The 14993-nt window shown below is 43.4% G+C and overlaps 1 long non-coding RNA gene across 1 annotated transcript; it reads left to right on the top strand.

Moving 5' to 3' along the window:
- The first annotated feature begins 8025 nt into the window (after nucleotides 1-8025).
- Nucleotides 8026-14763, top strand: LOC135919894 (uncharacterized). The gene is made up of 4 exons (XR_010570083.2): nucleotides 8026-8256; nucleotides 10579-10664; nucleotides 11254-11476; nucleotides 14670-14763. It is a non-coding gene; the product is annotated as an uncharacterized lncRNA (long non-coding RNA).
- Nucleotides 14764-14993: the final 230 nt, after the last annotated feature.

Raw genomic sequence — 14993 nt, 5'->3', positions numbered from 1 at the left:
CGCTTCTTCTTACTGTTCTAAGTCAAGCATCATTTCCAGCCGGCAGTATTTCTTGCTTTTCGTATAATAAATGCCTATTTTGCTAGTGTTTCCTGACGGAACTTCTCGGATTTCACTTAAAATATTTCGCACGAAGGCCGCATTGTGTCTAACCTATATGAAACTAGGCTTCTTGTGCTGTAGCAAGTTTTGCTGAATTTTTTTTCGATATAAAGTGCTACGCTGAATAGGGGGGGGGGGATGTAAACAAGGCGGACGGATCCTGCGCATTTTATGTTCGTGTTCTAAGTATTCTATGTTACAACTTCTACGAAATATTCCATATATGTTGAAATATTAAAGAGTGTTATTTGACAAATCTCTTGCAAGAAAATTTCTTGATTCACCCCTTCGAACTCTCTGCTCAAACTTACATTCTTGCGGTATGGCGATTTTTCAAACGAAAACACTGCCACATACATATGTCATACCAACATCTCTGATAATATTTCTTTTTATTTTAGAGTGCAAGCATCTCCTTCAAGTAATGGTGAAGTCGCTATGGGAAGTGGTAGCAAATTCAACGAAACAACCGCGTTAGCGTGGTCCTTCGGGGCTTGACCAGCCCGCCGTCATCCAAGCACTGACCAGCCTGCCTACCTATGTCAGCTCCCCGCCTTGAAAGCCCTGGCCAGCCCACCGTCCTCGGCACCTTGACCAATTCCTATCCTGAGGCCCCTGCCTGTATGTAAACTGTTTGAACATAACCTAGCGTCACCCATCTAGGTCCATGGAAAATGCCTGTTTGTGCAAATGTATTCGCAAATAAACTGTCATAAAAGTGAATTTCAATATTTTATTATTATTTGCAAGTATAGAGGACTTCTGCTTTTTGACATATCTTTCTGTCGAACTTTCCTAGCCACTATTGAGGAAGACGGTATGGGGACAATTGCTATAAAAAATACCGCTAGCAAAAGGTTCGCGGTAAGAATGGCTGCGTACTCTAGAGCCAGCGTATCTACAATATTCGTCATGCAAAGGGTATTGGCTCAAAGCTGGCATTAATAATGGCAACGATATGGCTCAACACTGGTCCTCCGCTGGCAGCACAATGGCTGCTGCATAGGCGTAACATTGGTCCAATCTTGGCTTTACCTCTTGGCCAGCATTGGATTGGGTTGCACTTTGCCAATATGACAACACTGGTTGAAGATTGGTACCAATATCTGCCAAGATTGGGCCATGCTTGGACCATTGCTAGTGTGCTGCCTGGGCGGCTGCTTATCTGCCATCAACATGAGGTGCCCAAAAATACTCCAGTGGAACTGCCAATCAATACTTTCTGCAGCTACAGATTTACTATATTTTATCTCCCAGCAATCTCCAGACGTTCTACTATTACAAGAAGCTCGTCTATCCGCTGACCAAGGCTTTCATTTAAACTACAAGTGCTTTCGATTGGATAGATAGATTGGGTTAGATAGACCGGATAGATCTTCACGAGGTGGTGGATTAGCTTTTTTCATTTTATCTCAATTCTGTCATAAAGCAAATGTTTCACATCATATTCTATCATTCGAATGTGAAATCTTGATATTAGAAATAACTATTCCGAGTTGCGCCCCGCTCTCTATAATTACCTCCTATTTTCCCGCTGCGGGGCAAGATGTATGCTTACTTGATGTCGCAGTGGCCTATTGCGAAAACAACATGTTTGCGGCATACTTCAACTCACATCATGTGTCATGCGGATTCTGCATTGTCTCATCCGGAAAACATTTATGGGATTGGACTAATGTTAACAATTTCACATGTTTAAGTGCTAAAGCTGCCACTTTCGTGCGTTCACAGTCCCGATCTGTCCTAAATTTTACATTTGCTACCTCAGGCTTTTCCATCTCTTCTTGGGTTGTGGTCGATGCTGCCACTAAGTAGTGACCACCGCCCGATTGTCGTTGATATTAACAACCCCATGATTTCTTTAAAAAAACATGCGCAGACTCTTGTGGACTATGGGGCACTTGTGACAATGAATTGCAAGGAAGCCATCCGGTGGAGGCTTGTTAACTTTATTGGAGTGCTCCCTAAGCATATTATTAATGTATCTGCCGGTTTGTGCGATATAACGCTTTCCACAGGGCAACGGAATTCTGTAAATAACGCAGGTCTTACAGTTATCGTGCCCTTTTCTGTGCTGCTTTTCGCACGCGTCCTTTATTGTACCATATGGTCTTGCTTTTGCAGACAAGCTGATCGGCTTGTTTGGAGCTGTGGATACTATGTAAACTTTCCAAGTAGTTTATCTTCTTCAGCTTATGCGATAAGCGGGGGATGTATGTAACTACGGCGAATTTTTTTTTAACCGACTGTGTGCTAGATGACGCCGAGAAACCAGCCTCTCCTGACTACGTTGCTCCGAGCAGTGCTTCAGCGATTGATACAATCAAATTGCTTGGAAACCCAGCCTCACTCAACCGCACTAACTGTTGTTGAAAACAGGAAGATATTAAATGAGGGCATGACTTCTTTGGTGCATTGCTCAACTACATTTTCCCTGTGACCATTTTAATAAGCTTGAAATGAGCAGAACTATACGATAAAAGAGGCTTGTTAGCTCTAGGTTGGTAACACCCGCAGATGTGATCATCAGACAACACAAGTTGTAGATCGAGAAAGCGGATACTCCTATCTATCGCCATTTCGAAGGACATCAAGGGGACCAAGACATTCGCAGATTATGCTTGTAACATCTTCGCATTCTTTTTGAAAACACTGAGGAGTGCAGTCAAGAAACAAAAAGGAAATCATCAACATATCGCAATGCTCTGTAGACTGAGGTTCTTTTGAGCCTCTCTGCCAAGACTGTCTACTCTTTCAAAATACAGGTTACTACGAACGGGTGCCAAACAAGACCCGATACATGCGTTTTGCTTCTGTAAAAACGGAACATTATCCTACTGGATAAACGTTGAGGTCAGGCATTGCTTTAATAAGGCTAAAAAGCTCGCAAAACCACACTGCACCGAATTTGGCAATGTTTTCTTCAACGATGGTTAACAGTTCAGATTGAGGAATAGAATAATAAATGTCTTTTATGTCAGCGGAGAATACGTTCAGCCTCATGTCAGTACGCACTTTTACAAATTCTTATACTTGCTCTGACCTCTTCACAAGGAAGGGGTCATTAATGTCGAGAAGATTTAGTGTTTTTAGCAACCAAGGAGGCTATTTCCTTCTGCCATGTCCCTTTCTCAGATACGATTATCCTGACGGGGACGTTACTTTTGTGCGTCTTCGCGCTAATACCTCTAAACACTTCCTGCTGTTCTTCTCAATGCATTTCAATGGCTTTAACTGTTTAGGCTAACGCCTAAATACGCCTTAGATGGCTTCGTAACCTTTGAGAAGAAAGATCCATGTGTCATTACTGCAAACCCACTTTCCTTTTAGCCGGGCACTACCCACAAGGATTTGTCTACTAAGTACGAAGCTACGCGACGTGCAGAAAACCTTGAAGGTTGAGGCTTACAGCCCTTTAGAGCGTCGATGCCTTCGGAGGGCACTCTGCAAGCGTCGTCCTCCAGTGCTCACCGGGAGACTCGATGCACTAAGGAAAGCTGCTCTGGCCTGGTTCTCTTGATTTCTGCGGCGAATTTCGGTCCGTGTGCAAGAACTTTCCGGATTCCTTCAGGAAGGTGAATTCCATAGTCAACGTGAGGTCGATGTCCGGTTGTTCTTTTTCAAACGGTCTCGTAGATGTCTAAGCTGAAGTTGCCACAGACCTTCTGTGACTTGGTCCGCCATTCGCACGTGTTTCCGAAGTTGAACTTTTGTCGTGTATGGGTCAAATGCATCGTGCATTTGCACGTTTAGGTGCAAATGCACGATGCATTTTTCTATGTATGAACCTTTCTCCATGTAAGAACTGGAGGCTGCTCAAGCCATTGGCAGACGTTCCTGTTCGCCCGTACCCGGCAACATAACGTACGCTGCTCTCCGCCACCTTGACCATGAAGCACGATAGATCCTGCTGCGTCATCTCAAAGTCTCGTTGAATGACGGTGTTGTTCCCTCTAAGTGGAAGCGGTGCCGTCTTGTCCCAATCTTAAAGGAAGGAAATTCTCCCCTTGAAGTGAAATGGTATTGGCATATTGCTCTCGTCAGCTGTATTGGTAAGTGAATAAAAAGGATGATCCTCACGCTTATCGAGTGGTTTCTTGAACATTACAATGTTTATCCAGACAAGATGACAGGTTTTCGAGGTAGCCGTTCGTCGGTCGACAACGTCATTGACCTTGTGTCTTCGATTCAACAACAGAAATCATCCAAACGCTTCTCTGTAGCGCTATTTTCGACTTCGACTGTAGTGCTACAGTCGAAGACCGCACTTTTCTGTGAATTCGAAGCTACCTAACCCAAAGGAGCTTCTCTGTATTCATCAATGATCGTCAAATTACTGACAACTACACCAGCCGCGGAATTCGACAAGCTGGCGTTTTGAGCCCAGTTTTGTTCAACCTGGCTCTGATCGGGCTAGAGGAATCCCTGCCACAGTTGATCAGACTGTCAATTTACGCAGACGACATCTGCATCTGGGCTTCACGGGTAACTCGCCCGCAGGTTCGCGCAAGGTTACAAAAGGCTGTAACGATGACGTCTACTTATCTTCAGAGACAAGGCTTCGGTGTTTGCAGAAAAAAAATGCGCATTAGCTGCCTACAAGCGAAAATCCATGACTGGATACCCGATGTCTATTAATGATCAGCCAATGTACAAGAGAACCACCGATATTTAGGGATCATTGTCGACGGCGACCTCTCCTTGAGCCAACATGTATCCTGCTTAAGGAAGGGACTCCTCTCGCTCAGTCACCTTTTCAAAGCCATCGCTGGAAAAACATGGGGACCATCGGTGTGTTCTATGCTGCAATTGTACAAAGAGCTCTTCATGGGTTTCTTGTGCTACAGCACTTCGGTGCCATGAAGCATCCGGAGGACAAACCTCAGAGTCATTGAAAGCATGCAAGCTCAAGCGCTTAGAACCTGTCTTGGACTACCGCGATGCGTTTCGAGAGCCGCAACAATTGCCATCCTCAGGGAATACCCCATCAATGCGTACGTCGCCACAGGCACCCTTATATAGACGTAATCTTCGACAGCATTCTCTACTACAGTCTCAACGACTAGCTTGCTTCTCTCTCGGAAAGTAGATCAGATGCAACTTTTCTCGGATATTGTTGCTTCCTACCGATCTTCTCTTCCATCAGACTTCACTCCTGCAGCAAGATCACCTTGTCCGTTATGGTGCCTCACGCAGACGCAAGTGCGGCTTTCCATTCCAGGAGCTGCAAAGAAGTCCGACTTGCCAACTTGTGCCCTGAATCAAGCCGCTCTGTATCTACTGCATGATTCCTACTCCAATCTAATTCACATTTATACAGATGGCTTTTCGACTCTAACCAACTCTAACCATCGACAGGGTCTGAACTTGCCGCCCTCCGTAACGCAGTGATTTATGGGCACCAAAAGTCCCCAAATCAATGGGATATATTCTGTAACTCAAAGGCAGCTCTGCAGTCACTCGTATCAGCTCTGCGCCGCAGCCCACATGAATAATTGGTAGCAGAGATACGATTACGTTACCATCCAGCGGTGGACAGAGGCCACGACATCGTATTTCAGTGGCTACCTGGGCACTGCAACATCAATGGCAATGAATGTGCCGACAAAGCTTCCCATGAGGCACTTGGAGAATGTGAAAGCACCTCGATACCACTGTCGAGAACGGATGCAGCTCGGCACCACAGCGGTCCTGTCCATAGTATAACTCTCAGAAAATAGAACACACCGGAGTTACCGACCGGCCTCTATATGCCGTGGACCCACATATTAAATTATAACTTTTACCGAGTTTAGCCGATGGAAAGAAACATTACTGTGCCGCCTGCGAATAGGAGTTTCTTTTACAAACGCATAGACATTCCTAATTGGAATGGTGGACAGTGCCAATTGCAGCACATTTGATGTTGAGGAAACCACCAATCTACGTGACTGCCTGACACACGAAGATGAGAGGAGTCCTCTTCGGACAGCTTTGGGGCACTTAGATGACAGGATCTTTACAGAGGAGAAGATCTTCCCTTACAAAAATGGTTGTTGAATTTCCATTCTTGATCTGTTGTACTATCATTGATTCCATAGAAACTCCACAAAATTACAACATTCATTGAGCCAGCACCATGATAGTTCAAGAAAATTTTTATTGACAACTACACAATAATTTTTTATTGATGAAAAATTGTTCAATTTCTATTGTGTAATGCCAACAACTGGACCGAGTTAAACAGGCGACATACAATTTACACGAAACAATAAACATTAGTTTAGGTTCCTTAGTTTAGGCTACAACATGAAATGGCGTAATTAAGCTGGCCAGAGCTTCAACCAATTATTATTTAAATATTTGTTGCACAGGCAGTTGTACATTCAAGTGCAGAATAAAGGCCACTGCAAAATAATGCACTAATGCATTATTAATGCAAAATAATGCTGTATTGAGCCGCTGCAGCGCCAAATGCACAATCTCCGGATAGGTTCAACTTATTTTAATCATTGTGGATATTGCAATGTGCGCTATAACTGCAATGGAAGACCTGAAAAAGATTGAGTGTAGGTGATTCAGTGTAAAGCTTGTACATTGTACTACCAAGGAAAGAAGAGGTTCATCCCACTGGGCAATGTACAGGGTACTTTTTCTTTTTCGCTGCACCAAATTTTTAAACTTGCAAAATATAAATCACGGTAATGTTATGTTTACCATACGAGTGCACAGATTGGCGGCCTCTAGATACAGAGCAATTGCCGCACTTACGTGCATAATTAGCAAGGTTGCGCTAATTAACTTTATAATTATCAGCAATAGGTGGCTACAGCAAATGAGTACTTTGGTGCCCATGCTCGACACTACCTATCCCAACGATCCAATTTTGAATAGTGGATTTCATGTGGGAGCTTCGTGAACAATTAGTTCCCCTTGGCAGGCTCCTTGAAATCGAAACTGGCTGGACAAAGAGCGCCTTTGTCGTCGGCGTAGCTTCATGTCTTCCTCAATGCATGCAGAAGCACCCAGAATACTGATAGGTAACCGGTTCTTCAACTTTTGTTTCGAGCCTATCGGTACGTCGATGTACGGATCCTACTGGACCTTACCAAAATTTATATTACGTGGCATCACAAGCTACCACAACAATACAGAGCCTGCGGAAAGGCGACCTCGGGTAAATTTACACTATTACATTACGGCAAATTATGCAACAAAATTCAGTGTAAGCGCGCCCACACGCCGATCGGCAGAGGTCACGCGACCAACTACAATGATGATGATGATGATAGGCACCACAAACCTTTGAAACAGGGCGGAGACAAATAGTCTCTTAGTCTGCTTGATTTATTCAGGTTTTACACCTGTATATAGCGACCGAGACGCGACTCATACAGACTCATGTTCGCATCAGCGTGCGCGACCTGCCCGTCGTCAGAAGAAAACATTTGTCGATTGATGCCGTTCACTACTTCTCGCGCCATCGTTGCCGCGTAAGGTAACCTTCAGCGCATTGGTTAAGCAGCACAGCTTTGCCACTGCATTCGCGCGGCTGCAACAACGAGCACTTAGGGAATGAGCCAAACCAGTGGTAAATCGCCACCGTTTGCGACTACTCGCTTCGTGACAACTTGATGCATTTGTTGCCTTCGAGATCGAGACGATGTGTCGTCACGGAGGAAATCTCGGAGGCAATGCTTCAACATTGCCATCGATACTGAATCATTGTTTCAACGCAGACAATTGCGATTTGCGCAGCTAGATAATTTATTTTATTACACTTTGTGTATAACTGACAGCTGTGCAAAATAATTATCGGAGTTCTTCCCGAACAAAATATTTTTGAAAGTTTTTTACCAAACTTAGCGAAATGTACAAAAGTTAACAAGCAACATTGAAATTTGTTTCTTTTTTTGCGTGTTTGGTTGTTTGGCATTTGTTTTCGTCGCCATTTTGCTTTTTTTCGTGTCTCCGTGTGTACGTTGTGTGCGTCGTGAGCTGTAAGCATGCGTGTGCGTTGTGATCTGCTGTTGCGCGACAAGAGACATTTTTGCAAAGAGCGTCGGAGACGAAAAGCTGAATGTGCCCGTCCGTCCACTGGCTGACGCGGAGGTATGCCACCGACTGGGCTGCGTGGAAGCGTGCATGAAGAATGGAGCGCCGGCTGACCCGACGGTAAGCACGTTTCTTGTCTGTTCGGCAACGTTCTGACTGGTGTCGTAGAAGTCGCGGGGCGCTTTTTTTGTCTCTGGGTGTACGTCGGGCAGACTTGCGCCTGTGGCGCTCGTGCTGTGTGAGTCAACCACTCCGAGCTGTATGTCTGATTCACGCGTGGTGCACCGCGTCGGTGTTTCAAAACATTTCGTGCCGGGCTGGTCCCGGGTGCATGTGTAGCGTGTTGCATGCTCATTCGGTCCATCGAGCGCCGAGGTGGGGTCATGTCGTCTGTTTAAGCTGTGTATTTAGCAGCTTGGCCTATTCGTCTGTACTACACGGTAGCCAAGTTTATCGCGAACTGAAATGCACGAAAACACTTAAAACAAGGGCGCCTGTTCCTGTCTTGTCATGGGCGTCCCCACCCGTCGCGGTAGTGTTGCACCACTGACCTTGAGGCCGCAGGTGCAACTCCGGCTGCGGCAGCCGGATTTCGATGGGGCGAAATGCAAAAAACGCTCGTGCTTGGATATGGGTGCTTGTTAAAGGTCGGGGTCGTGGTCAAATTTAATTCAGTTATACACTGCCGCGTGCCTTGTAGTGAGATCGTGGCTTTGGATAGTAAAATCACAGAATTTGAACGTTTAACTTGCTTGACCCTGTTTTAAGTATTACCGTTGCAGCAGGACCCATGCACAGCCGTTTATATGAAAATCGAATTGACGGACCGTCTTTTCCTTGTATTGTCATCAAATAATCATGCAGAAATGTCGTGGCCGATATCGTGTCATGTCTAATAAACGCGGATCGTCCTATAAAAGAGGCTGGTTGATCGTTCGCGAATCGAATGCTACCGTGTTGTAAAAAAGTAGAAAAAAAATGCCTAAAGCGCATGTGATTGACGCCACCAGTTAGTTTCTCTCTCAGCCCTGGGTATCTTTTTCATGTTGCAAAATTATTTCCGTGAAGTTATTTGTGTGCTCTGGATATTTTAAAGAACAAGGTTTTACTCAAACCTGTAGTGTATTACAGAAAAAGACTTGTTAATCCGGTGTTACTATAAATATATGCCTTCTTGCAATAAAGAAAGAAAAAATGTTATGAAAGCATGCAAGCCTCTGAATACGAGAGAAAAGATGCAACCTTTAGACCAAATCTGGGTTATTTTTCCCTTCAGAGGGCCCAAATTTCTACTTGTATGTTCGCACAGAAAAGTGCCTTGTCATAAAGATGTCGTAATATCAGACACTTTCATTTGAAATTTTTTTTTCTTAACCGCCCTGTGAAAAACTGTTGGTAAAAGAATTTGGTTCTTGCTATTTCAGTATACCTAAAACATATGCAGTGGACAATAAAAATATTCAACTAATTCATTCAGTCACATAAATAAAATACATTGCTAACACAGTAGCTGGTAGCAAGAAACACTTGGTTACATAAGCATCAAGCACTTATATACATTTTTTATTATTGGTGGTATTTCACTGTGTAGCTGATATGTAATACTGCATTTATAAAATACTTTAAATACTGGCATCCACAGCATCTGGAGAAGAGTGCAGGGCACATTGTGTCTGACACTGGTGCAAACTTGCGTGACACATCAACAGCAGGCAACAATCTTACACCATCTATTTAATGGTTTCTGAGAATATAACAAAGGATCTTTAAGGCCCTTCCCTGCATGTGCGAATCTACTTTGCCACGCCGAATAAACAGTGCTAACATAACAAGAACCAGTTGAACATGCCCTTCCACATCAAACGCTCCTGTGTACACGCCCTGTAATATTTATGGAAGTATAGGTGTCGAGGCCCTCTAGCCGGTTTATCTATGGAACTCCATGACTCGGGACAAAAAAGCACACTGCAGCAGTGTATGGTCTGGTAGTATTCAATCCGTACTAGAATTTATGAGGAATATTGAATACTGAAGCATATTTTAAACAACTTAGATGTATTGATCATACTGATTTGTTCCCTTTTGCTGCTTGAAAGAAATACCCATAAATTTTTTGTAATAATTTTGTGGATAAACATGCCTATTCTTGAATTCAAAACTATCTGTGCAGCATGTGTGAAGACCTGCAACACTTTAATGGAAGGCTTCTCGGCTTCACTCGACTATCGCGAAGTGTCATGCATCCGACTCATGTTAAATGCCAGGCTCGCCAAATCACGCATCAGGGACTGATGCACAAAAAGAACCGAAGGGTCGCGAAATTCATTATTAAGTGTGACATATTTCGCTGCATAAGGAAGTAGCATTTGGTGCTTTATCGCTGAAATGGTTGAAGTACATATTACTTTTATTCAGCGGTTGTATTGCTTTCTCATTATGCAGAAGCTGGCAAGAGAGTGAAGAGGCTACGAAAAATCCTCAACAACATCGAGAGCAAGCCAGAAGAACCAGTAATTGCTTGCACACAGGTACGCTTATTGTGTGCTGCCAGTTGTTCTCCCTTCTTTCTTTTTTGGCAATATAGTGCACTTGAAATGATTCCGTGAACAAAGCATGATTAAATAAGTGTTTCCCAACTTCTGGCCCTTGGAATCACTTGACATAGCGAAAGGGATCTGTATGGACCACTTAAAGATTTGCAGTTGATCTTGCGATGTGTGACTATGACTAAAATTGATATCTGGGCAGCATGATGGCAGGTAACAAGCCGTTGCAGGAAAGTTGCTGGTGCTGTATGCTATTTAGCAATAATTAACAATGATCGTGTACGAGAACACGCTCACTGACGACAGCTTGTGTATCTGTGGGCAACCAGCCGGCAACTACTAAGTCCACCTCTGAACAACTTATATTTGTTCGCACATGTGCTGCAGTGTCAGTAACTGCAAGCAACTGTCAAAAAAATGCCTCTGCAATGCAAACCACGCAACGGGGCTGCAAGACATTTATTTTTCTTCTGCTGTCATTTATGGCTTGTCCTTTTGATGATAAATTGTTCACCTTTATGCTCTGTGTGATCAAAAGTGAGCTTTCAAAGTGTCGCTTAATTTTCTACAGGTTGACAATTGTGGCCGGACGCTGATTGATAAGAACATCCTCGATCAGCTGAGCCAGGCCTGTGACTGTACCAGTGGCCGTGGAAAATTCGTCAGGGCACTTTTGCACCACGTCTTTACTGATGGTGGGCTCCACAGCAAGCCTCTGTTTGGGGGAAGATCTGCCTACGTGGTGAGACGGTTCAAGAGGAGGCCCTCAACACTGTATGCGTGGAGACCGATAGGTGTGTACGCTATTTTAATAGTCATGTAGTCTTAAGTAATGAAATCAGAACATGCATATAAGTTGAAGAAAGGCTATTTGTACAAACTGTACTGTTAGCAACTGGATGAAGTATAGTAAGTGTTCCTAATATTTGCTGTAGAAAAACAAATAGTTCCCTTCTTTCATTATTTACATTATGGCCACAAAGTTATGCACAAATTTTAGAGGCCTGATAAAAGAAATGATTGGTTGAGCTATAGATTGATCACAGCTGCTTAAAAGATACTGATGGGCTAGTTGGTGAGCCATGATATTGAAGCAGCACACTTACATCTGACACATACGCGTACACATAGAAAGGACATACACAGGCGCTGGACTGCACATTCTGCAATATTGCCTAAAGACGACCCGTCTTTTGTAGCGCCACTTGAGAAGCACACGTGCTCTGATGGCAGTGAGGTGTGACAAGAGAGAAAGTAAAACACACAAAAAACACAAATAAAGGTGACATTTTTGGATTCCCACCCTGAATAATCAAAGTCTGAATATCGGCACGCTTTTTCAGAGAATGATACCAAGGTGCAACCGATAGACCTATCTTTGCATTTGTCAGTTTCTGTTGCTTTGTTTGTTGTGTTCCCTGCGCAAAACTTCCGTATCTTTCAGGACAGGTTTGCAGCCCCAATCCTTGCAATGAAAGGCTAAATGACTTGTATCTTTAGCCGTGCAGGGATAAATGTGCTCACTTAGCCTTGTATATTCAAGCACCTGCACGTCTGCCCAGTGTATGCCTTGTTACAGGACAGAAGGCTCCTATAAACCACTCCATCTGCACAAGTGACATAGAGCTTTCGATGGTTGACTGCACAGGGACTTGTTCTTTCTTTTTGTGTCATTCACCTTTTTGCACAGGATTGACAACTGCACAGGTGTGGTAAACACTACATCAACGCCTGCCTTTGACCTATCTTTTGCAGATTGTGGGAAATTGTGTGTACATAAGGTATGACTGCGTTATCTTGACAGTCCTTGTCACTGCAGTGGATCCGCTCACTTTTTTGTGTTTAGTAACCTGAAACGTATCAAGAGCTTCGATGGATACCTAGGGCTCCTGAGGCGGGTTACCTTGTTTGTGAAGCTGGTTTCACATTTGTGATGGAATGATTTTTGCAGTGCGTTAAGAAAGCAAGAGCGGACAATCGCCCTCTTCACAAGCTTTGAATGGGCCGATTGGTAGGGAAGGACAGATTTGTTGCTCCTTGGTTCATAATACCAACATACACACCAATGCAGTGTTTTATAAATGCATCACGTCATTGTTACTAACACATAAGCTACCTATAAGCGGTTTTATTAGGTTTTTAGACTTTGGTGCATATGTATCCTCTGATCAAATCTGTTGGTCTTATGAGCCAAGGAACAACAAAGCTGCCCTTCCCTACCACTCGGCCCATTCAAAGCTTGTGAAAAGGATGACTGTCCGCTCTTGCTTTCTTAACACACTGCAAAAAACATGCCATCACAAATGTGAAACAAGCTTAACAAACCAGGTAACCTGCCTCAGGAGCTCTGGGTATTCATCGAAGCTCTTGATCAGTTGCAGAATGCTTACATAAGAAGACAAAAGACGAGCGGATCCACGCACAGTCACAAGGCATTACAAGCTGGTCATGCCTTATGTACTCACAATTTCCCAAATCTGCTAAAGATAGGTCACAGGGCTGGCATTGATGTGGTGTTTTGCGCGCCTCTGTGGTTGTCGAGCCTGTGCAAAAAGGGGAATGGCGCGAAAAAAGGAACAAGTGCCTGTGCAATCAACCACTGAAAGCCATGTGTGAATTGTTCAGAAAGAGTGGTTTATAAGCTCCCTCTGTCCTGTAACAAGGTATACATTGGGCAGACGGGCAGGTCCTTGAGTGCGAGGCTAACTGAGCACAACTATCACTACATGGCTAAAGATTCAGATCATTGAGCGTTTCATTGCAAGGATTGTGGCTGCAAACCCATACTGAAAGATACGGAAGTTGTGCACAGAGAACACAAAAAGCAAACGGGAATTTCTTGAAGCAATAGAAATTGACAAATGGAAAGATAGGTGTATCAGTTGCCCCTCAGTATCATTCTCTGAAGAAGCATGCTGCTATCTTGGACTTTGGTTATTCAGAGTGGAAATCCAAAAATTTCATCTTTATTTGTGCTCTTTGTGCATTTTATCCTGGCTCTTGTCTCACCTCACTGCCATCAGGGCATGTACGCTTCACAAGAGACACTATAAAAGATGGGTCTTTGAGCAATAAAGCAATAGTTGCAGTCCGGCACCTGTGTATGCCCTTTCTAAGTGTACGTGTCAGATGTAAGTGTGCTGCTTCAAGATCATAGGTGGCCAGATAGCACACATATGTTCCTAGGTCGACTTCTGCACCAGCTACTTCTGATGGCACATTTTAATATATGCACGGCGATTTGCTATGTGCTGGCTATCTTATAGCTTTGTTTCTTTACTAAGAAAAGCCTGCACTATTTTTCAAGACTTCTTGGGTTAACTTAGCGCTTATTGTTATTATAAAGTGTCAAATATATATGTTGCATGAAAGGTTCACTCTAGCAGGAACTTAGTGAATGCACAGAGAGGAAGAGCCCCATCACATTCGTGTGACAGTCACGTTGAGCATGGAGCTGATTTAGTTCATTTGCTGCATGTCTGACCACCACTGCTGTCATGTGTAAGCAGCAGGCTGCACCTACTTTAAAGATGAATGTTTTCTCTTAAACCAATTAAAGCGTGACAGGAAGTAGTAAATTCCAGATGCAATGTTTTCGCTTGCTATGTTCAAGCTTTGCATTGCCATAGTGACCATCAGATAATTTAAAGCATAATGCTATTTGTAATAACATTTAATCAAGGATAAAACAAAAATATTACAGGATTTTTTGGGCAGATAATTCGAGCATGAAGCTAGTTTAATCTGCATAGAAGCTCACTTGTATACTTTTTGTCTAGCAGCTTGTACAAAGCTCTTACCACATTTACCATGACTCCTTATACTGTTATTATAGCTCCTTATACAGAACATCAGTAGTACATGGATTAAACATGAAAGCTTCTAGTAGATATTTATTTCTTAGCTTTGTGGTTTAAATAATCACTATTGCCTGCTAATTTAATTTGCTAAAGCTGCACATTGTTTCATTTACTCATATGTTTTCAGGATACACCTGCTCAGTTTCCGGGAGCCAGTGTTCCGTACATCAAGAAGAGCCTATCCTTGCTTCTTTCGTGATAAATAAAATGAAGTAAGACCATGCCTTTTCATATGCCTTCTTATTTGTTACTGCTGGCTGCACCTCATATTCAGCCTCAGTAAGCATTATCTTACATGAAGTCATTGCATTGAGGACTGAATGCAATGACAACTTTATGAAGATACTGCGCAATACAATGACAACCCAGTGGAAAAATAGTATAATGAAAATCCTATGAAGATCCCATAAAAAAACAACACAATAAAAATACCATGGAGACCCCATGGAAA

This window comes from Dermacentor albipictus, chromosome 1, assembly GCF_038994185.2.
Source record: "Dermacentor albipictus isolate Rhodes 1998 colony chromosome 1, USDA_Dalb.pri_finalv2, whole genome shotgun sequence".
In the NCBI taxonomy this organism is placed as follows: Eukaryota; Metazoa; Arthropoda; class Arachnida; order Ixodida; family Ixodidae; genus Dermacentor; species Dermacentor albipictus.
The sequence above is the reverse complement of the archived record's forward strand: the minus strand, read 5'-3'. Positions and strand labels throughout refer to the sequence as shown.